Raw genomic sequence first — 22,645 nt, 5'->3', positions numbered from 1 at the left:
GACTAAAAGAGTGATGGATCGGGAAATTTGGTAATTATGCTGATGTTTATTTGCGCTAAATAAAAACAGTAATTTACCAAATATTTCAGAGTTTCAAAATAGTCTAGTCTTATTTTTCTCCCAATCCCTAATCCATAAATTTTTATCATTAGAGAGGTCTATTACATGGAACTGAGGAACTGAGGAAATTCTCCAGAAACTCACTGTGGCTTGTTATCATCAATAACATGTTCTAACGTCCCATACTGTCTTCTCCAAAGGAGCATGCTGTAATGCAGGAATGGCGATGAACCACACAACCCCAGCTTCGTTCTGTTCTTAGTGCCTGGGAAGATCACAAATAGCAAAGATTTTTCTCGTCCCTTCTTTCCCTCATCTATAAATAAGTCCTATAAGAACATTCATCCAAAGAGCAGTTATGGATGGTGGAACAGGGATACATTTTAAATTTTTTATTTTTGGCTAGAATAATCCATGAACTATCAAATAAGAGGTGACTAGTGACAAAAGACATAATAAGGAAAAGGAGAAGAAATAACAAGAAGTTTAAGGGGATGTTGTAGGTCCCAATTCCCACTGGAATGGATTTTCACCATAAAATGGACAGGACTCAATCCCTTGAGTTCTGCTACAGTGCTTCATTTATGTTGCATTGGACAAAGTACTCCCAAATCCTTGTATGCACAACTGGCATTCTTTTCGGGGTCTTTTCTCTACTAGTGCTTGCATGTTGAGTACATGGAATTTGCTTCTGAATTGCTTTCGGATCCCACATGCTTCCTCAGTAGAGATATACGTAGTTACCACCCCCTTCCAAGATGGAGAGCAAGACCCTGACTATCTTTCTTGTTTGTGTTTACACAGCTCCTCCTGATGGGGTCAGACTAACATAAAGGGCTTGGTAGACACTAATCTGATTACATTACTCTAACTCTGCCTCTCGGAACCAAAGAGAGTAGAATACACGTTCCTTCATTCCCTGTCTTCAGGTTCTAGTGAGCCTCTCAGGTTAAGCAGCTGCTAGACTCTACACTGAATATAGTCACATGTCATGGAACATAAAATGAGCCTAATTATTTTGATAAATATGGTTCTTTATATGCCTAGTGGGCATTTATAAATCCTATTCTGTTTTGGTTTTCTTTTCCTTCACTCTTCTCTTCCCATCTCTGTCTGAATTGTCTTCACTCCCACCAAAGAAAGCCATTTTCCTAGTTAATGTTACTATTGCTGTGATGAAACACCATGATCTAAACAAGTTGGGGAGGAAAGGGTTTATTTGACTTATAGTTCCACATCACTTTTCAGCATTGAAGGAAGTCAGGACAGGAACTCCAACAAGTCAAGAACTGGAGGCAGGAGATGATGCAGAGACCATGGAAAGGTGATGCTCACTGGCTTGCTTCCCATGGCTAGCTCAGCCTGCTTTCTTATAGAACCTAGGATCACCAGCCCAGGGGTGGCCCCACCCACAACTGGTTCGACACTCCCCCATCAATCACTAATTAATAAAATTTTATAAAGGCTTCTGTACAGCCTGATCTCATGGAGGTGTTGTCTTATTTCAGGTTTCCTCCTTTCAGATGATTTTAGTTTGTGTCAAATTGACATAAAACTATCCAGCACAGCCATATTTTTAACATTTTTTAGGCTTGTATAATTTGATGAGGCATACATAGACATATGCATGCATACCCACAAAGAATCTTTTAAACATTTTTTTTTTCCTTTATGGTACTAGGTATTGAACCCAGGGCCTTAACCATGATAGTCGAGTGCTCCACCACCAAGTGACAGTCCAGCCTCTATCTATTTTGTAAACAAAGATGGGATTCAAGATTTTTCCTGTGTCTTGTTCTCATTTTCACACACTCATTTACTAAGATTTGTTTTTTATTATATGTATGTACGTGTATGTGTATATGTACACATATTTGTGATGTGCTTGGAAGCCAGAAAAGGATGTAGGATCCCCTGAAGCTAGAGTTGCAGGTATTTGTGACCCACCCAACCATGGGTACTGAGAACTGAACTTTGGTTCCCTGGAAGAGTAGCAAATGCTCTAAACTACTGAGCTAACTCTTCAGTTCCAATCATATAGTACTCAGCATTGCTAATACAGTTTTAGTTCATTTTGTTATTGTACAATATGCCAGCATGTAAATATACCACTCATTATTTGTCTTGTTTCCATATTTATCTTGTGTTGACATTGTTGCTCTGCTCACAATAGCTAGAAAATGGAACCAACCCTAGACGTTCATCAACAGATGAATGAATAATGAAGATGTGGTACATTTATCCAGTGGAATTCTACTCAGCATTAAAGAAAAGTGAAATCATGGGATTTATGGGAAAATATATAGGGAACTGGAAAATATGATACTGAACAAGGTAGTCCAGGCCCAGAAAGACAAATGTCTTACATTCTTTCTCATATGTGGATGCTAGCTTTGAATTTTAGATTTCTCTGTTTAAATTTCAATGTGTCTATAAAAAGCAGAGAGAAAAAAAAAAGGAGCCCTAAGAGATGGGTGAGAACTTGGGGGTAGCCAATCACATGTGATATGAAAATACAGGGAAGGAATAATATTGCAGTTGGGAAGGTTTAAACATGGATGATTAATTCAGAGATGCATAACTTGTAACACGAATTACTAAACAGTCTTATTAATAAAAAAATCCAGAGCCAGATATTGGGTAATTTCTGAAAGACCCAAGAAACTGAACAAGTCACAGCCAACCTCACCTCGACAACAACTCAGTTGATCTTGTTTCCTCAGGCTGAAAGCCTATGAGTCCTCATCCGAATGGATCTCAGTTGAACTGCTTAAAAGCCTCTAGTTCCTCATCCTCATGCCTTATATACTTTTCTGCTTCCTGCATGACTTCCTGGGATTAAAGGTGTGTGCCACCACGCCTGGCTCTGTTCCCAGTGTGGCCTTGAACTCACAGAGATCCAGATGGATAGCTGTCTCCCAAATGATAGGATTAAAGGTATGTGTGCCACCATTTTCTGCCCTGAATGTCTAATCTGTTCTGTTCTCTGACGGCTAGATAAGTTTATTAGGGTACACAATATATCAACCACAATAACTGGTCAAACTTCTGAAAATAAAAGACTATCGAGTGCTCAGCCCCAAAGAAGACATCTACAGCACCCTACCCAAGACTGGGAGAGCATCACAAGAAAGGGAACAGGAATACTGCAAAGAGGGTGGGGAGAAGTCTTAGGAAACTTTGTCTTCTGGATACAACGTGGCTGTTGTAATCAGGAATGCACAGTAGCTATGGCCACCTGCACAAGCAGACATAAAAGTAGGAGGGATACAGGTGTGGCGGTGCATACTTTTAATGCCAGCATTCTGAAGGCACAGGCAGGGGGATCCGTGTGAAGTCTAGTCCAGCCTGATCTACATAACAAGTTCCAGGGCAGCCAGGGCTACATAGTGAGACCCTGTCTCAAAAACAAACAAACAAACAAACAAATAAATAAATGTAGGAAGAGGAATGTCTATGAAGGCAATCTCCAGGAAAGGGAGGGACATGAGAGACAGTGGTGGGGGTTGAATATGTTCACTTCAGGGTATGTGAGTATGCAATTGTCAACAATTAATTTAAAGAATAGATAGAATACAGCAGGTGTGGTTGATAGTCCTCTCCTCCAACAATTTTCCTTTCTTCTAGAGGGTTACCAATAACCTGAAATTGATACAAGTTCTTTTTATTTTTCTTTATCCTTTTAACAAACACGTATTGATTCTAACTTACATTTTAAGTGTTTTACTGGTTTGAGAATTATGCCTTCTGCCACTATTCTTTTAATGGATACTTTTTTAATTTTCAGTTTACCTATTTGACATGAAATGTAAAATTGATCATTATTTACTCCCTCCAAAAATATACAGGACCTTCTGAACACCTCTTATATTGCCCTCCCTTACTTCACGATGTTTTTAAATTAGTGTTTACTTAAATTCATCTGCTTTTAAAAAGTCTTTATACTAGGACTGGAAAGATGGCTCAGCAGCTAAGAGCACTTACTGCTCTTCCATAGGGTTTGAGTTTGGTTCCCAGCACCCACATTGGGCAGCTGATGACCACTAATCCAGGGCATCCAATGCCCTCATCTGACCTCCCAGGTCACCCACATGCGTGTCACACACACGCACGCGCACAGAGAGAGAGAGAGAGAGAGAGAGAGAGAGAGAGAAGGGAGAAGAAAGAGGGGGAGGGAGGAGAAGGAGGGGGAGGGAGAAGAAAGAGGGGGGAGGGAGGAGAAGGAGGGGGAGGGAGGAGATCTTTGAATAAAAATAAATTTTAAATTTTGCTTTAAACATCTAAATACATACTGACCCCTTTGTATTCTAGTCCTTTATAGCATTTCCCTCATTTGGGTCCCTTCCTTCTGAAAAGCGACCTTCAAGTGTTTTCTCCGTGAGATTTGTGAATGGTCAGCATTCACCCTTGGATAAAACTTGGAAATTCCAGTTTGTTAGGACATAGACTTTTGTCCCTGGTTGCATTTGTCTTTTTCTTCTACTCTTTATGAAACAGTTTAGCTAAAAGTTACGAACATATTTTTCTTAGTGTTGTTTGGGTCCCACTGTGTTTCTTCAAATAAGTATTTACATCTGAAATTTTTGTTCTAAAATACTATATACCTTGACTATTACCTTCGTTTTCGTCTTTTCATCTTCCCGTTATAACTCTTATTGCCTATATGTTAGCTTTTTACCTTATGTTGGTTTGTGTGTCCATCTTCATGGGTGTGCTTAATGTGTGCCTGGGCATGCAGTAGGCCCCAGGGGATAATCTCAGGCATAGTCCACCTTTTAATTTTTATTCCTATTGAGATACCCTATCACAATTGCCTAGAACTCACCAAACAAGCCAGGTTGGTTAGCCAGAGAGCTCCGGGAATCTGTCTATCTCACCTCCCCAGTCCTGGAATTACAAGTGCATGCCTCCCACCTAGATTTCTGTTTCTTTTTAACTTGGGTTCTGGAGAATTCAGGTTCTCATGCTTGCAAACACTTTATCAACCAAACTATCTCTCCTGCCCTTAGCCCTTTACTTTTAGCTTTCCAGTTTCTTAACCTTCACTGTATAACCCTGTGTATAGCTACCATGCCTACTTACACCTCATCTCTTCTATTCCAAGCACTTGCCTTGCATGAAATTCACATTCCAGATCTTCCTCCTCCAGAGTCTATAGCTGGTGTTTCCTGGTGTTCTAGTAGTACTCAGTTTTCATTTTCCAGTTTCTTGGGTCTCTAATATGTAAGACTTGGGAGCACCCTTATATTTCTAGTGACCTTTGCGTGTAGATATATAATATAAATGATGGGAGTGTTCAAGATAGGCCAGAGTATAGAGAAGCCTCAAAGTCATGTCCAGTGGGGGATTTGTCTACAGATGCCTTTATCTCATTCTGACTCTTGCTAGTAAGTTAATAATTGAGTAAAGGATCCTAGATTTGTATCTAGGAGAGGCTTGGAATTCTGGGGAGTTTGGCATAGGAAGTGAGCCTAATGTGCATAATATACATTTTTCTTTTTAAATACCTGAAGAGATTTCCTATGGAATAATAAAACTTTCTGATTCACCTTGTGACACACAACTAGAGCTACTATGTGCCTTCCCCAGGGAATGGCTTCATACTCACATAGAGAAGAATCTTCCAGCATTCAGAACTGCTAAGAATGCTAGAGTCACTCTCAAAACATACTGAGTTCCACATAAATAGAAAGATTTTCAAGTCTAGAGAGATTCATCACATAATTGTAGAAGTTACTAGGCTTCTGGGTTTCCAGGCCTGAGACTCACATGATTCTTCTGTCTCATCTAGAGATTATTTCACCAACATGTCTGTGCACAAACAGTTGTGCAGTATTTATTGATTGAATGAAATAAGATCCAGATCCTAAAGCCTCAGCACCTTCTAACAACAAGCTTTGACTACTCTTGGCACACAGTCCATGAGAATTGTCACTTGACTATGACTTTGCCACACTACACTGAAAACAGCTACATTTAGGAAGTTCCACGTGTCCTTTCATTGTGTCACCCAGGATAAAGGATTAACCACTAACTAGAGCATGATGTGGACAGGAAAATACCAAGCAACTAAAGCTTGATGTGGACAGGAAAATACCAAGAGAATGCTAGAATCAGCTCACAGGGGCTTCCAACAGACAATTTTTTTAAGTTCATGGAATGGCCAGTCAGTCATTAAACCAACGATATTGTGAATTGGAAATACACCATGGAAGTTGGAATAAGACCAAACTTTCATAGCTCACCTGCCTCCCCCGTGGCTAGTTTTAACATTTACCAGCACACCACTAGAGGGAACCAGTAGCTGTAAACAAATACAACTGGCTACCATTGTTTCCTAGGCAACCAGAACCTCAAGGAGTCCAGCAGTAATAACAGATTAATAGCACTTAGAAGGGAGGGGGGGTAGTTGGGAGGAGTGAAGAGGTGGGGGGTGAACTGTGGTTGAGATGTACTGTGTGTGTGTGTGTGTGTGTGTGTGTGTGTGTGTGTGTGTGTCCTTCAAGATGAGTCTTTTCTCTATACCCTAAAGGACTCTGTACTTATTTTAGCTCAGAGGATAGAATCAGCATCTGTTACACCTTCTTGACTCACCTTCTGGCACAGCAAGATGAAGTAAAACCAAGGAGGTAATGCTGTCATCCTCCCTCTTACATGAGCTCCATTTAGGGTCTTGTTTCCTTGGCAACACACCTGACACTAAAACTACTTCCAGTTCCCTCTCCTCTCACCTACTTTGAGTATTCAGTGAAACATTCTCTCTTGGCACCCCACATAAGCCCGTGGGATGGTTTCCAGACGAGGCCCCTACTTTAGCACGAAGTCCCTTCCTTAAACCAAGCTTTAATTGAGTCCAACATTTTCTTTCCTGCAGTGTGGGCTGGATAGTGCAAAGTGCTGTCACTTAAGGAACCCCAGGTGCAAAAGCTGGGCTTCCCCTAGCCCCATGCTGTCATCCGCCCACCTCCCACATTAGCCAATTGACCTCTACTGTCAAGATTTTCCTCCTAAGCCAGTGGTGAAATCAGGGGTATTTGCAGATTCCTCCTGGACAATGTCCCATTTGAAAGGACGATGAAAGGATTAAGGAGAAACCAACTTGAAAGGATACCAATAGGTTTCTGTGGAACTGCCTCTGGAAAGCACAGGGCTGTGTTTCTTCAGAAAACCCATGGCCATTCCCACCCTTTGTCCTTCCCTTATTGCTACCAATTTTCCTCCCTCACCCTCCACTCCCACCTTCCACCCTCCTCCCTTCCACCCCCTCCTACGCTCAGATCCACTACTTCAGAGGGCTGGTTCCAATTGCAAGGCTATTCCTGCACCAGTCTCTGGCAACCAGAGTGAAAGGTGCCGACAAAGAGGCCCTCTCCACAGCTCCCTTTTCACAAGAAGCATGTATCCAATTAAAGGATTTTAATTAAAATGCTTTCTGTAGCATCCTGTTTCTACTCACTATTATAAATTCAACTTGACATTCTCTGATTTAACAGGTGGGTGAGATTATTCTGAAAGCTGCCAGATGAGAGGAAATAGAAGCTAGGCTAAAGGAAGCTGTGTGCTGGTGTTGAGTGTGTGTGTGTGTGTGTGTGTGTGTGTGTGTGTGTGTGTGTGTGTGTGTTCATGTACATATGCACTCACATGCTGATGTGAGAGCACAGTTATGTATGCATATGGTTGTTTTTAAATGAGTTTTTTAAACATTTGGCTTTAAATACAGAAATCATGATACAGCCAAGGGGCCACAAGAAGAAAATATACAACTGCAATCTTTAAAAACTAGAATCTCATGCAAATTCTCTTAAAATCCAAGCCCATGGCCTCTATTTCTTTAAATGTGTGTACATGTGTGCATGTATTTCTAACATTATAAATATTCCTAAATATATAAATACAACCTATTCAGTCTGCAAAATGCATAGAACTTGTATGATGTATAATGAACTTGTATTAAAAAAAAAAAAGTCCAGCCGTCCCATTTGTGCATTTTTCATTAGTGTGGTTTTATTTCTAAAATATCAGCTGAAAAATAGCTGTACCCTCATTTTTTTATGAAGGATATTTTACTTGCTACTTACACAAGGGAATGAGGGGGAGGTTTCAGTGTTGGTGTTGCCAATGACGGGTTTTACATCTTCAATACTGTGAAATTCTGTCAGTTTAATGTCTCAAGAAGTTCTTATAGAACCATGTCTTATGCCTTCAGGTCTGAGTTGACCAGTTGTTGAAGGCTCCCTTTGTTCCCAAACAGGCAGTTTATTTACAAAGCCAGTACTCACAGGGCTTTATCTGGGTTCCGTGCGGGAGTGATGCTATCCTCCAAGCCTGGACCTCTGCTCTCTCAAGCCCCTTCCTTCCAGGCTCTGCTTCTATCTCTCCTCCCCACAACACTCTTTACCACTTTAACACAAACTCCCACTTTAAATGTCTTCCATATTTGCAATTCATTCACTTTGTCAACAAGACCAAACCAGGGTTGTAGCTATTTAAAGGTTCATCAATGAACAATAAGAAAATAAACAGCCGGGCGGTGGTGGCGCACGCCTTTAATCCCAGCACTCGGGAGGCAGAGCCAGGCGGATCTCTGTGAGTTCGAGGCCAGCCTGGGCTACCAAGTGAGTCCCAGGAAAGGCGCAAAGCTACACAGAGAAACCCTGTCTCGAAAAAAAACCAAAAAAAAAAAAAAAAAAACCAAAAAAAAAAAAAGAAAATAAACAAATATGCAAAATACATTTCATAATGAGAACATGTTGGAAAGAAAAGGTTGAGGTAGGCAGTGTTGTTTGCATTTATCTACTACAATCATAATCTTAATTTTTATGTTTATACTCCTTTTTCTCATTTGAGCTGCTAGTCCCTGTGGGTAAGGATTGTGTCTAATACCTTTAGATAGTAATCAAAGTATTTAACAGCTAATGCAGCAGAAAGGCCAGCTAGTGAAAGCAGAACTAGGCAATCCTCACATGCCCCAACTGGATATTACCTCTGCAAAACCTCACTGCACCCTCCAGATTTCAATGTAACTGAATTTGATCCAATGCTGGTTTCATAAAACAACTGTTTCCTTATACTATATTAATGTTACTATAGTGGCCTGAAAGAGTAAATGTCCTTCAAAGGGTCTAATTTAACGTTAAAGAGTGTACATGTATTCAGCTGCAAAGCCAGCATTTGGGAGGCTGAGTTCAAGGCCATTCACAGCCACAGGACAGTTAGGGATCACTCTTGTTTACTAGGAATCTGACTGGCTGAGGGTGGGGTGGGGAGGAGAGGGAGAGAGAGGAGGAGAAGGAGGAGAGAAAGGAGAGATGAGGGAGGAAAGAAAGGGGAGAGAGGGAATATATTAGGGGATTTTTAATTGGGGCCAGACAGCCACCATGAAACATTAGGGTGAGCATCCTTGCCACTCCTAGCAATGAGTTAGCTCTCTTACCTATGTAGGAAAGACTTTACAGGACAAACTAGCTCTTTAGAAGTTTGCTTCTTCTACAGGAAAAGTCCTAAGACTTCAGCTTCATTGTTTAAGTTCTGAAGCTCAACAAAGTTCAAAAAGCACGTGATACCCACCTGCCACCTTCTCTGTGCTCTGTGAACAAGAGCTGTTCCGTCATGGTTATCTGTGGTATCTATAATGTCTAATCCCACTTGAACACAGGTTATATAGCGTACAGATAGACTCACCTCATCTGCAGTGGACACCTAGTGAATAGCTTATTCCACAAAGGCTTAAAGACCCACTTTTGCCTTCAACCCACCACTCAATGTTCAGGAAGGAGAAGGAGACACACTTCAAGTGCAGGAAGCATCTTCACAAAATAACTAGCCTCTTCAGGGGATGCCTGTCAACTTCCCTTCTTCTGAGTCTTTCCTTCCTCCATTTCTAAGGCTCCATTCATAAAATAACACAAAGAGAATTGAAGAAAAGTCATCTCTGTGGTTCAAATAACCAGTGGGCTTTGGGAACTGGGTAGTAGTTAAACCTGCAGCCAGACTGGAAGGGGCATGTTAGAAGTCTACCATCTCTCAAGTCCATCTGTGGACACATTATCTCACTAGAGGACAGCTGCCTCAAGCTGAAAGAGGGAAGCCTAGAAGGAAAAAAGAAACATGCCCTTTTCCACTATGGACTTCACAATTATGGAATTCATTACCCAAGTAGAGTGATGCAAGCTGAAACTATAAATGGTTGCAAGTCTGAGTAAGAAAAACACATCACAGAGTTCATCAGAAGACTGAAGAGCACTTGGCGTGAAGTGTGAACAATCAACAGTCACTGATGTATTCCCATATCCAGGACTGTGTTAAGTACAGATGGGAAGGGAAAAAAAGAAAGGACCTTGGTACCAGGCCTGAAGGACTTTACACAGCAGGGGAGTGAGATTCACCTACAAGTGGCTGCATGTAGAAGCTGATTGTGGACAGCAATGAAATGCTCTGGAAAATGAGAGCCCTGTGCCTTCTCTGCCTTCTTCAGCATGTGTCCCAAATGTTCCATAACCCTTGGCACCTTCAAGCTTCAAGAATTTGGGTAGTGGGAACTAGAACTGATGCCATTGTAGGAAATGTAGCCCCTGAGTGAAGATGGTTGAGTTGACATGGGTTGCTGGGGTCAAAGATTCCTTTCCACCTCCTATACTACAGGTGAGCAGGGAAGGAGAATAGTAGAAAAGTTAAGCAAAGACGTGAAAGATAAATGACAAAATGGTCATCTGTCTATCAAATAACAGAGAGAGAAAGTTACAAAATCAGACAACTGAAATCTCTGCCAACTCCAGAAATTCCTTGATTTATACCTGACTTGATCTAAGTGGAGTCAGTACCCAATACATTTGCCCTTCTGAGACGCTTAGGATACGGCCCCACCAGTGGAAAGGCACTAGGGAAGGATTTCCCACATTATAAAGCACACAGGAACAGACAGGATACAAAGGCGAAACTGAACATTAGACAGATGTGTTTCTGATGATCCAGGTATGGGCAGGATGTCTCCAGGGTCATGTTTCCAGGCTCTTGGCCTCTTTTCTAGGAACTGAAACCAAGTCTTACACAAATTATGAGAGTAACAAGGAGACACTTCAGAGACGAGCAGTGGTGAAGGGGAGAAGGAAAATGCACTGCCGAGATGGACAGCGAGCACGGAAATGAGGTCACTCGGAGGCCCCAATTTTTATAGGGCCTTCCCTTTACAGAGTTCAAGAAAAGGAGTTTGGTTGCTAAGGGGTGTAGCACAAGTGTTTCTCTGTTTTGATAGACAGTTTTCAAGTTGCAGAATCTCTTTCCTATGGTACGGATCCATTTCCAAATTGCATATGATTTCAAGCATTTGCATTCTCAGTTATATGTAAGATTCTCGCTACAAAAAAAAAAAAAAGAACTCAGAAGATCTGCTCGTCTTGTTGCATATGTACCCCCAAACCAGTTCACAGTAGATCAGCCCCATTTCTCTTGGTTTCACAAACTATTCTAGGACCTATTTGAATAGAAATAGGGTGTTGCCAAGGGGTTGCTAAGCAGAGTAACTTATTCCCATCGCTTAAACCCGATATACATGCAGGCTTAAGCAAGGAGATCCCAGGGTACCAGGTAGGTTATTAGGGAATGGGTACATACCTAGCCAAGCCAAGGAGAATCCGAAGTTGCTAAGCTCTTCCCGATGCTTTCCTACCTCAATTACTATTTACAACTGAATCCACAGGAAGAGACCATAGTACAATAAATGAGAAAGTATGATGGCTGACATGTGAAACAGATTCTCTTTGTTCCTGAGAGATGTCTAATTTACCTCAAACATCACACTTGGATTCTCAGATGATTTCCTGGCACTTTATTATTTTTAAATGCCATATGTATTTATGTATATATATATATATATATATATATATATATATATATATATACACACACAATTTAAAAACATATAAAAGAATGTGGGGAATATATAGAAATGCAGCTTGGAAAACTATTGTTGTAAAACTGAAAACCAAATTTAAACACACAAATGGTCACTTTCTGTCTAAGCAGTCACCCTTTATGTCCCTAGGGTGAAATCGATACATGGGTCAAATCATTTTCCTTCAAAACACCCAATGAAATGAACTTTCCCAAGAACTCTCCCCAGATGTAACATGTTTTTTTATTTTGGAAGGAGCCTACTTATGAGAGTCTGTGCCTGCCCTGTTAGAAAGAGATGAATTTGTCAAGTCTTTTGGCATTGAATAAGGCCATAAAATATGTCCATATTTCCTCAAGTGATTGAGTTATTACACATCAAATTCTTGCTATGAAAACACTGGCAGCAAAAGAAAAAAAAAATCTAGTTCCTGAGTATCGGGACCAAGCAGAATAGTTCAAACCTCAACTAAAGCTTTTACCCAGTGGCTCTGCAGTTAAAACACATGCAGCACTGTGGGAAAGTCCTGAAATCAAAACAGAAAGTGGTTACTCATGACCTTCATACAGAGATACACTGAGAAACTTGGTTTTAGTGCTTGGTTGAAGAGGAGAAGAGGTTCCATTCAGGCCCACTTGTCTGCCTACACTTGCAAGCTACGCAGGCTGAGAATGCAAAGCTATCCTTCCTCGATAGCACCTGGCGGCAGCATCTGAGGAAGAGGAAGAGGATAGCATTTCTGCTGGTCCTCTGGGTAAATCTCGGGTACAGTGGCTAACATCCTCAGTTCTGACTCAGTCTTATCACAAGAAACTCCACACCCACAAAGCCCTAGATCCCAGGTGGAACACAAAGTTCGGTCCCCAAACGGGAACCAGCCACATTAAACCTCAGGTTCCTAGGGTTCAGGCATGGACTGGGAGCGACAGTGAAGTGTGTAGCAGAGTCATCAACAGGCCGACCAAGAAAGATAGAAAACACAAACAATATCCAAACCTTGCCCATATTTTCTACATAAATAAGAATGCTTTTGGCAAGAAAATCTAGGGCTGAAAAACCACATAATTTAGTTTGTTCCAAATAGTAAATGACTGACTTCGGTGGTGTAACATTAGATTTTTTTCCCACTGGGTTTGGCTCTATTTTGCAGTACAGAAATCAGCCCCGCCTTGTAGGCGTGACCGTTATCGAAGCCTCGATGGGGGTTGGAGCTTCCAGGTCAAAGCTGGAATGGCTTACCCACTACAAGACATCACTGAAATCGAGGCTCTGTCAAATCAATACTGCGTTGCAGCAGGTCTATACCTGGGATAAAAGATATTTCTCTATTTTACCTGCTTTACCGGAGGGCTCCTTTCCCCTTCTCAGCAATTGTAGTAGGTTAAAATACCGCACACTGGCTTCCTTCAAACAACTCCTTAAGTCTGAAATTTGGTTAGAAGTTCACATACACATAAACAAAATACATGACTACTACTTGGGCCCTACTAGAAAACTTTGAATGTTTTTCTAAACCAAGGGTGATTCATTTTAGACTCCTGATACCAGAAGGACACAAACTGCATAGATCCGGTTCTTGAGCAGAGGCACACAATCACAAGGGCTACACTGATTAAAAGATGCAAACACTATGTCAAGTCCTCTGTATCAATGTCAATATTTGTTTAGAACAACTCCTTCACTAGAAAAAAAAAAGCCAGTCTGATTAGCTTGAATAGAACCCAAGCAATTCTGACTCGCCATTCCATGAAAACATGTTAATGTATGGTATTAGAAAAGTGAAGGAAAGAAGCCGGGCGGTGGTGGCGCACGCCTTTAATCCCAGCACTTGGGAGGCAGAGCCAGGCGGATCTCTGTGAGTTCGAGGCCAGCCTGGGCTACCAAGTGAGTCCCAGGAAAGGCGCAAAGCTACACAGAGAAACCCTGTCTCGAAAAACAAAAAAAAAAAAAAAAGAAAAGAAAAGTGAAGGAAAGAAATATTCACTGGTATAGATAGCACTCTTCAATCTGGGATTGCAATTTTTGTTTCACACAATATACATTGGTTGCCAAATTTTAAGTTTGTCCTAATTGCACAATATATACTGCTGTTAGTCTGCTCCATAAATGTCATCCTTCTTGTGCTTCATTTCTTCAAAGTCAAGCTCAGATCCTGTAATCCTCTTATAGATATCCTTAATGTCATCACAGGTTGTCTCGAAGTGAGTGATAGCGGAGGGGAAATAAAGATCTGGCTATATGTTCCCAAATCTTTACAAAGAGGTCACTGATGTTGATATATTTTTGTTCCATTAGTTACAAGAGCTCCAAAGTTGGTTCATTTTCTTTCTCAGGTTCCTTGGTCCCCACAGTTGTATTTAACAATGGCAATATATTTGCCCTGGTGTTGCCCACATTATGTGCAAGAGAGATCATGCAAACACAGATGTCTGACTTTCTGTTGGATGATAATCCGGCAGGAGTTGGCATCATTGGTGGTCTTGATAGGGCGGCTAAAGACACATGTCACTATGATTGCCTGGACCACTTTTTCAACCCTAACTTTTACATGGCCATGGTCACAGATGAGGTGATTTCAGCAAGTAATCTCTCAGATTTTACACCAACCACTTTTCCATTTTGCACAATGATTTCTTCAATTGGTTTATTCAACATGTAAGCACCTCCATATATATCACTTAACCTTGCAAATCTTTGTGGCGATCTTCCAAAATCATAGAGCAGATAAAGGTATGTACTTTTACAATGGCTTAAGGAAAACTTGCTGTAAAGTGTAGCTGGAGAATTATTCTCCAGCTCCCACCGCCAAGTCCCGCCAGTCCCGGAGCCCACTTATAAAATAAACACACAGACTCTTACATTATTTAAACTGCTTGGCCATTAGCTCAGGCCTATCATTGTCTAGCTCTCATTCTTATATTCAGCCCATTTCTATTAATCTTTACTTTGCCACATGGCTCGTGGCTTACTGGTACTTTACATCTTCCTTGTCTTGGCGGTGGCTCCAGCCGGTCTCCCTTTTCTTCCTCCTTCCTCAATTCTCCTCTCTCCTTGTCCCGCCTATACTTCCTGCCTGGTCACTGGCCAATCAGTGCTTTATTTATATAGAGCGATATCCACAGCAGTAAAGTTTAATTCTGTTAATGGTATCACAACATGGCTGATCCAAGTCGTCATCTGTTCTGTGCCATGCAAAAGAATGACCAGTAAAACCTATAACATCTTGGCTCAATTTCTTATCCACATCTCTCACTGAGGTCTTCTCAGGGTCAAGGCCCTCAAAAGCTCTAGGGTCTTTTTCCTCAATGTTGGCAACATAAGCAATGAACTTCTGGAAGTAGCATTTTTCAAACAGCCCCATTAAGCTGGGTGCCAGGGCTTCTGCTTCAGTGGAAGGAACCTTGCAGATCTTTCCTACCATATAGAACACAGCTCCCTTCAGTCACTTGAAATCCATATAGCAGGTGACCTCTGTGTAAAGCCTCATCTTCATCAACTGACTATTGAACATAAGGAACTTGGGGATTAAATCAACATTCCAGATGACTTAAGTCATCTCCCCATTGAGGCAAGTGGTTGACTTGATAATTTAAATCTTTTGTGTAAGTCTTCTAGTGGCATTATAGATGTGTTTTCTCCTGTTTAGCATGGGTTTTGGTCCACATGAAGAACCTACTTTCCGTTCACTGACATTATTCCTGACAGATACATTCCATTGGGCTGGTGCCCAAGCACATCACATAGTATGCCTCTTTCATGGCAATGGTGGGGAAAGTGTACACAAGGGGCTTTGGGGCCACCATAGAGAAGGGAGCAAGAAGTTTGGTGACACTCTGCCCCCCCCCACCCCACCCCAGCTGTTGTGTGTAGAGGGGGAAGTAGACCTGAGGAAAGGAAAAACGGAGCCAACTAGGAAGTGAGGCCGGCCACCACCTCAGCAACATTAGATTTTCAGGTTAAAAAAAATCTTAGTGATTTTATGAAACTTGTGAAGAAACGTTTCCTGACCTCAGTTCCGCCACCTGTTAATGTGAATGGATCAGGGAATGATATTTTAGTGAGCTATCTAGGTGATTATGATGAGCAGTTAACTTTGGAAATGTTAATTTAGACAATTAAAACTCATCATTAGCAAATTCACATGGATTGTTCTCCAACCATTTCCAAGAGGCGATAAGACTGAACAGTCAATATATTATGTTCTTGTGTGTGTGTGTGTGTGTGTGTGTGTGTGTGTGTGTGTGTGTGTAGACTGGAGGATGATATTTGGGGTCTTCCTCTGTTGCTATCCATCTTATATTTTGAAGTAAGATCTCTTGCTGAAGCAGGAGCTCATTGATCTGGCTAGACTGACTGGCCAAGAATCTGCCAGTTCCCAACAACAGCCTTGGCTCTGGGCTTATAGGCGAGCTACAATGTGCAGCTTTTAGGTGCATGTTGAGGATCTGACTGTGTTCTTTTAGCTTCTAGCAGATGTCCACAATCTACAATATAATACTTATTCTGTCTTTCTGTTCTAAGGAAAATGAATTCTTGTTCTCAGTTTTTCCATATAAAATGAAACTCATAAAAGTAACATCCAAGAGGTGCTATGAGGATTAAATAAATAAATTCATTCCTGCTCTTAAAAGTGGGCATGCTGCGTGTGTGCTCAGTACAGGGGCATCATCCTCACTAATGTTAAAGAGACTGATTGAGAGAGACCAGAATCACCATAATGATTTCATATACTTAAAAATGTGAGAAAGGAAGCAGAAAGCAACACAACTATACTAACTCACAAAAACAGATGCCGGGCGGTGGTGGCGCACGCCTTTAATCCCAGCACTCGGGAGGCAGAGCCAGGCGGATCTCTGTGAGTTCGAGGCCAACCTGGGCTACCAAGTGAGTTCCAGGAAAGATGCAAAGCTACACAGAGAAACCCTGTCTCGAAAAAAAAAAAAAAAAGAAAAACCAGCAAAACTGCCTTATAAAGAAACTTCCTTGATTTCTTACATAATCATTGTTGTGAGTACTCAGTGAAAACAGAGTCATTGGAATCCAGTGCATAATGCATAGTGTGTGTACACCTGAGTTCAAACACTTTGGTTCTCACTCATAGCTGTTCCTTTTCTGTCAGACAGAGATGCTCCTAACACACTTGAGGACTTGATGACAGGAGCTCACAGCAGCAGTAACTCAAGATAAACATGCTTAGAATATAACTCTTAATCCATCCTACTTAACTTAATTTTACCCAACTCTCCTCATTTCAGAAACAGAGCCACCATCTATGCAGACACCTGGGGATCACAATGACCTCCAGTCTCACATAGACATACATGCAACCTATCAGACAAGTCTCATAAAATTTGCCTCCAAAGAGTATCTTGAATCTGCCCACCTGTCTTCATAACCTTCTCCCATCTAGAATCTCTTGGCCTCTTCTAAATCCCTATGGGTATTCCCCATACAGCAGCCATTGCAATACTATAAAATTCAGCTTCATGCTTCTCCCAAAAAATAAACTACTATGATAATGAATTTCATGACTTAACATGATTGAGCCTCTAGAAACTCAATTATTTGATTACACATTATTTCTCGGTACATCTGTGAGAGTCTTTCTAGATGAGATTGACATTTGAATGGGTATAACCAAGTGTTGCCTTATATGTTTTATGCTGCTATAGTAAAATACAATGGACAGTTGGTTAAGAACAAAGAAATTTGTTATTCTTATGTTGGATGATGGCCTTAGACATTCAAGATCAAGGTAGCAGTAGGTTTAAATGAGAACTAATTCTTCACAGATGTCTATGGGGTTGGTTTTCTTTATTGTTTGTTTGTTTGTTTGTTTGTTTGGTTGGTTGGTTGGTTGATTGGTTGGTTGGTTACTTGGTTACTTGGTTTCTTGATTGAATTTTTCCCTATGTCCTAAGTGGCTGAAAAGGCTTACAAGTTCTCTTGGTTCCATTTTTAATATCATTTTTTAATTACTCTTCCTTTATTGTAATAAGGAGTTGAGACATCCTACTGAAAGAGAGAAGCTTTATGTTTCCTCTCATAGCTCAGGAGTCCAAGCCTGGTTGGCCTAATTGCTTTGGGGAAATAATGAAACAGTGCACCATGGGAGGAATATGTAATAGAACAAAATCACTCACTGCATAGGGAAGGAGGGAGGAAGGAACATTCAAGGAGACTGAAGTCTAACAAACCTCTTCCTGGGAACACTCCAGCGTCCTAAACACTTATCCCACAAGTGGATTTCTGAAAGGTTCCACCACCTTCCATAGTTCCTATGCTGTGGACTAACCCTTTTCTAAATGTCAATCCTGGCATGTCAGCATAAATATATGAGCCCAGGTACTGGGGTAACTTAAGCAGGAGAATCATTTAAATACCTGAGTTAGAGACTAGCCTAAGTAACCTGCTGAGACCCTAAACCAAAAAGTAAAAAGAGAAAGAAAAAAATCTTTAATTAGAAAATCTAACAATATTAGCTGCAATCCCATTTGTAAGGAAAGATCCCTCAAACCTAGTAACTTATCAAAAGCACAACTTCGCCCAGGACCAATCCTGCAAGAAATGCTCAACTTTTCTCTTCACTCTGATCCTGGGAAGTACTTGGGAAGACACACAAATAGTGTTGACTAAATTGGCCACCAGTGGAATGTATAAAAGTGAATAAAACAACTGTGGAGCAGGAGAGGCATTAATGCAACTAACGATTCATGATTTGTGGCATCAGATCATGTGGGGTGTGTTGGGAGCGAGTGAGACTAACAGCAAGTAACAGAGCTGAATGAAGTCCCCATGTGCCAGGGGTCCACTTGTCTTGTTTCTAGGTTTCTCCTCCCAGCAAAATCCACACAAGAGTTCTTGGCCTGAAGCCAGAGGGGCTGATGAGACTTCCACATCCATCCACTCTTTTCTAAGCTAGGTCCCTGGACAAGGTGCTAATGAGCAGTAAAGGGCCAGAAGGTAATGAGGAGGAGGAGGGAGAAACAGGGTTTGGATTATCCATGACCTGTATAATCGGCCCCTTAAGATCTGGATTAATAGATTCACAGAATCCCCTTTCCACCCAAGAGTGTGAGGGAGATTTGGAAGAGATGCTAAGGTACCAGGAAATGAAATGTGGTCTTGTTAGGAATCTGCAGGCATTGATACAGCCTCCACTAAAAGTGCCTTTGAGGGGACTGAGAGTGGTTTTGAGTGCTTGTCAGTGGGCTCTCAGCCTGTGGGGGTTTTTTATAGCTCATTCAGGCACAAAACTATTATATTTCAGAAAAGTTTCTGAAAACCATTTCCTTTCATCACTCCCATGGCTTTAGTCTGTGCATTTCCCCTACAGAGAAGCCATTGATCAAAGTCCAACCCAGGGAGGGTGGAAACCAGGTTCCCCAAAGTGACACACATTCTAATTTGTACAATCTGTGCATTCTAAGTAACGAAATGACTTCACTGAAGGTTGAGTTAGGAAGAGATGTGCAAATTCATGGTCGTGTGTTGGCTTCAGGGTATGAGGGATTCGCACATGGATTCTGGGAGTCATACACATTAGGTTAAATCAAGGTACAGCTTTTACCAGCTAATGCTGCCTTGGAAAAGTCAATATCTCTAGGCCTCATGTCTCTCAGCTTTTAAACAAGAATAGTTTAGATAAATGCTTTGGTATAGATAAAACACGTGGCAGGTGCGTGTCAAATGATAAAAGACGGTGATGGAGTATTGCTGATAATGATTGACTGCTACTGAAATAGCCATGACTGCCATAGGGAGTTGATTGGTATCCAAAGGTTCCTGCATTAAAGGACTCACCTAGATTCCATGTTGAGTCATAAAAGTCACAACTCCAAGTCACTTACATAGAAGGACTTAAAAACAAAATATACACTATAATTTCTTATTAGAAGTATAAGGTGAGTTGATACAGCAAACTTTAACTTATATCTTTTTGTTTGTTTGTTTGTTTTTCGAGACAGAGTTTCTTTGTGTAGCTTTGAGCCTTTCCTGGAACTCACTTTGTAGACCAGGCTGGCCTCAAACTCACACAGATCCGCCTGCCTCTGCCTCCTGAGTGCTGGGATTAAAGGCATGCGCCACCACCGGCAACTTATATCTTATATGTATAATTGTTTTTAAGTTCAAGAAAACTTAAAGATCTCAGAGTGGTGGCACACTTTAGTCTCTGCACTCAGGAGACAGAGGTGGATGTCTATGAGTTCAAGGCCAGTCTGTTCTACATAGCAAGCTCCAGACCAGTCAGGGCTGTATAGTGAGAGACTGTCTTAAAAATAAGGCTATAGAGAAAAGGTTTAGAGGAGTAGAGATAATGTTTAAACTTTAAAATTATCCACATCTTATATATTAGAGGTTCATGTATAGACCCAGAGATAATATTAGAGAAAATCTTATTAGAGCTGGTGGAATCAGAGAGCAGAGTATGACACAGATGCCCCATACTAAGGACTGGGCTTGCATAAAAATAACTCAAAAAGTTTATGTAGTCTTAGGAAAGCAAGCACTTGAGATGATGAACCGTAATAAGTGCCATGTGCTTGGAAACTGCATTTCACAATCTAAACAGCTTTAAAAATCTATGACAGGTACTTCATGGTAAGAAATTCATATCATGTGTTTGCATGGACGCCAATTACTGCAGGGTGGCCTGAGAGCCAAAGTCAGTGCTGAGAATGAAGAAGGCTCTAGAATGTCCTGGGATGCATTTGTGACGTCATTATCCGGGAGGTCCTGTTTTTTGTTGTTGATGTTGGTTTGTTTGTTTGTTTGTTTGTTTGTTTGATTTGGTTTGTTGGTTTTTTGAGACAGAGTTGCTCCTTATAAAAGTTTTAATTGCAGGAGGTCCTTTTTTGTTGTTTGTTTGATTGGTTGGTTGGTTGGTTGGTTTGGTTTGGTTTGGATTGATTTGATTTGAGACAGGAATTCTCTATGTAACAGTCCTGGCCATCCTGGAATTTGCTCTGTGTAGACCAGGCTGCCCTTGAACTCACAGAGATCCACCTGCATCTGCCTCCTGAGTGCTGGGATTAAAGTCGTGCACCACCACCACCTGTAAGATCGGGATTAGAGGCAAGGTCACCATCACAGAATTTCAGACTTTTTTTGGTCCACTTACTTCCTGGGAACAGTACCATCATAGTCCAAGCCTCAGGGGTCTATGTCATCCCCAATATATTGGACAGAACCTAGCCAGGAGGCTACAGCAAACACTCTTTGGAAATGTCAGTTAAATACTTCAAAGCAGGGATCCAATGACCAGAAAGCTATAAGGTTATGATGACAATTCTAACAGCCTGATCTGAGTGGCAAGGACATCTACATGCATGGACTAGGGACAGGCAGGATTAAGAAAAATGAATTTAAGGAATTTAAATTTAAATCTAAATCTATTTGAAAGATAAACTGGTTAAATTATTATTGTCAAAAGCAGAATCTTTAACATTCAGAATACAATCATTTTTACATACTCCACTCTTGGTTGCTAAGACTAATTCACAAAACTTTGTCTAGTTACCTTTCATTGACCGTAGTTTTGCATGTACATGATAGCTGAATTTAATGAATGAAACATGAGTTTAGTTCACGTTCTGTTTGGGTAACACTGATACAGTGCCTCAAGAATTCCCATGTATAAATTCTAATTCAGACTGACTATTTAGTAGTGTTTTCCTTTCTTAGGTAAAATATCTAGGTTTTTGGAGGTTCCTTGTTTTTGTAAAAGGGGCTTCACTGAAAATTACAGGAAAAATTATAACTGATTTAGTTAAACACCAGCCTTTTGTAACTGTGTGTGCTGCAAATATGGATATATTCATATTAAGCGTACGTGTGTACAGAGAAATCAAATCCTGGGTTTTGCCCTGTCATACCCTGTCACTAAACACTTGGTCCCTGGCTTTTGGATAGGAACTTGAGTGCACAGGAATGTAAGCTCTACAGGAGGAAGCATGGCTCCTCAGACTTGAGTAGGGGTGGGGAGAGACTCCAGGGGTGCCACTTGGAACACAAGTCTCAGATGGCTGCTTATATAATCTTTTTTATTATTTCTTTGAGAATTTCACACATGCATACAATGTATTTTGATCATATTCATTCTCATATCCTCCCCAAAACACCCCTCAGGTCAACCCTCAAATCCCCCCCCACACTCATAAATTTATGTCCATATACACGTTATATATATAAAATCCCTCATTGAGTTCATATACTCATAGGATTATGACCATACACTGGAGAATGGTTAAGCTACTAGAAGCCACAACCTTAAAGAAAACTGACTCCTTCTCCTGGAAACTATCAACTGTCCATAGCACCTCAGTTAGGAGTAGGAGTTCATGAATCATTTCACACTCCATTCTGAAATGTAAACTGTCAAAGCTAGTGCCTAAATAGAGCCTTCACTGTTGTGTTCTAGTGCCTTTGGCTCAGGAAGGTACTCTGGATACTACCAAAAGAGAAATGTAAACACCAAGCCAGCCACAAATTCTTTGATCTACAATGGTGTCTCGTGCCTTGCAAGACACGCTGGTACCACAAAGCTTGTGGGAATAACCAACCAATATCTGATATGACATAAGGCCCACTCTGTGAGATGGAACCCATACCCAACACTGCTTGGGTTATCAAAAGCAGCAAACTTAATATTTGAATAGATACATTATTCACCTTTTCAAATTGCTGGAAATTATT

The 22,645-nt window shown here is 41.0% G+C and overlaps 1 pseudogene; it reads right to left on the bottom strand.

The window, feature by feature from the left end:
* Positions 1–14,040: 14,040 nt before the first annotated feature.
* On the bottom strand, positions 14,041–15,708 carry LOC128106475 (rab GDP dissociation inhibitor beta-like; annotated as a pseudogene).
* Between the last annotated feature and the right edge of the window lie 6,937 nt (positions 15,709–22,645).

Source organism: Peromyscus californicus, unplaced genomic scaffold, assembly GCF_007827085.1.
Source record: "Peromyscus californicus insignis strain IS unplaced genomic scaffold, ASM782708v3 Scaffold_9__1_contigs__length_137607984, whole genome shotgun sequence".
Taxonomy (NCBI): Eukaryota; Metazoa; Chordata; class Mammalia; order Rodentia; family Cricetidae; genus Peromyscus; species Peromyscus californicus.
The sequence above is the reverse complement of the archived record's forward strand: the minus strand, read 5'-3'. Positions and strand labels throughout refer to the sequence as shown.